This window comes from Peromyscus eremicus, chromosome 2 (genome assembly GCF_949786415.1).
Source record: "Peromyscus eremicus chromosome 2, PerEre_H2_v1, whole genome shotgun sequence".
NCBI lineage: Eukaryota > Metazoa > Chordata > Mammalia > Rodentia > Cricetidae > Peromyscus > Peromyscus eremicus.
In genome coordinates, this window is record NC_081417.1 from 40,385,948 (window position 1) to 40,388,226 (window position 2,279).

The window sequence follows — 2,279 nt, forward strand, 5'->3', positions numbered from 1 at the left end:
AGATCAGAGGGTTAGCGAAGAGTCACTGACTACCCTTTAGCTTACCACCAAACCATAGCTTCCCACATGACAGAGCTTCTTCCTGTCTGAACTGTGCTTTTATTGCTTTCCTGTTCTGCCTTCTCATTGGCTCTAAGCTCAGTCACATGACTTCCTCATCACTGCCTGTATATAGACCTCCAGGTCTCTATGGTTGGTACTGGGATTAAAGGCTCGTGTCACCACACTTGGCTGTGTCCTTGACCACACAGAGACTCTGCCTGCCCTGTGATCGGATTAAGGGTATGGGCTACCACCGCCTTATTTCTGTTCCTGGCTCGCTATGACCTCTGATCTCCAGGCAAACTTTCTTTATTAACATACAAATAAAACATCACATTTCGGCTTTGCAGACGCTGTCCCCTTGTTGCCGCTTGCTGTAGCCATGGTCAACCCTACCATGTTCTTCGACATCACGGCTGATGGCGAGCCCTTGGGACGTGTCTCCTTCGAGTTATTTGCAGACAGAGCTCCAAAGACAGCAGAAAACTTCCGCACCCTGAGCACTGGAGAGAGAGGATTTGGATATAAGGGTTCTTCCTTTCACAGGATTATTCCGGGATTCATGTGCTAGGGTGGTGACTTCACACGCCATAATGGCACTGGCGGCAGATCCATCTACGGAGAGAAATTTGAGGATGAGAACTTCGTCCTGAAGCATACAGGTCCTGGCATCTTGTCCATGGCAAATACTGGACCAAACACAAATGGTTCCCAGTTTTTCATCTGCATCGCCAAGACTGAGTGGCTGGATGGCAAACACGTGGTCTTCGGGAAGGTGAAAGAAGGCATGAACATCGTGGAAGCCATGGAGCGTTTTGGGTCCAGGAATGGCAAGACCAGCAAGAAGATCACCATTTCTGACTGTGGACAACTCTAATTCTTTCGACTTGTGGGCTTCTTACCCACCAGACCATTTCTTCTGTAGCTCAGGAGAGCACCCCCACCCCATCTGCTCGCAGTACCCTGTAATCTCCGCTCTCACTGAAGTTCTCTGGGTTCCATATTCTCCTCATTCCCCTCCCAAGTCTAGCTGGATTGCAGAGTTAAGTTTATGATTATGAATAAAAACTAAGTAAAAACCGTTAAAAAAAAAACCCATCACATTTCAGCACAAATGAAATATCACCACACACTGCTCTAGGAGAACCTGTTGCATCTCACTGTACTGTAGAGCTCGGATCTATCAAAGGCTACCAAAGAGGTCAGCTTGCCTTTCCTGTCAAACAGTGGAGTAATTTGAGTATCAGAGAGGATTGGAGTTGTAGCGAAACAAAGCTTTTCCAATTACGATTAAATTAATATTTAAAAGCAAGTCAAAAGTAAAACTGTCGTCAATCATCACCTGTGGGGAACACCAGGGAGTCAGTCAGTTTATTATTCTGAAAATCAAGTATTTACTCCTTATATAAATCAGGCATGCAGGCAATGAAATTACTGATGGAGATTTCTTTTTCTAAACATTTCAAGCCAATAAAATTGAAACACTGGATGAAGAGAAATAGAAGAAAATGACTAGTTTGGAACTAATGAAGTGTTAGTTTAAGCAATGATCAGAAATGACCACTAATGTGCAAAATCCAACAGGACATTAGTGTTTCCTGATAGGCGTGGAGGCTCCATCTATGAAGAACTTGAGTTATAACTTGAGCCAGAGTCTGATGAGGCTTCTCATCTACCAGGAAGGATAGGGGACAGAGGAGCTTATTAAATCACCATTGCAGGTACTAACAGTAAGACCAAATGGGGGGAAATCTCTATAGGACAAATGATCATCTTAAGTTCGTACATTTTGAGGACTAGCCTTTTCCCCCCATCCCTTGAAAGAGACAGTGGTAGAGGCTAAGGACAGAACAAAAACCAAACCAAACAAGCAACAAAAGCTTAGGACACATTCACGAATTGCAATATGTGAGTTCATCTGGAATCTGCCTCAACTAAAAAATACTTTTAGAATCATTTATGTAAATTTTACTTGTGTTGTTTGAACATGTAAACATATTTTAGGTGTGATAATGATATGGTGGATGTGTAGTTACATTTTTACAAAAATATATGGAAAACTTAAGATGGAATGATGTAACATTTGAGAATGATATAGCATTTCAAAGGATAAACATTTAAAAAGATTCTGGGTAGCATGCAGATTAAACTGACAATTACTAAATTTGGATGACAGCTAGATATACTGTTGTTATGATAAATATTTGAAGTTTTAAATAAAAGAATTTGTTTTGTTA

General features: G+C 41.7%; 1 pseudogene; it reads left to right on the forward strand.

The window, feature by feature from the left end:
- The first annotated feature begins 415 nt into the window (after positions 1-415).
- LOC131904605 (peptidyl-prolyl cis-trans isomerase A-like) lies at positions 416-1,121 on the forward strand (annotated as a pseudogene).
- Positions 1,122-2,279: the final 1,158 nt, after the last annotated feature.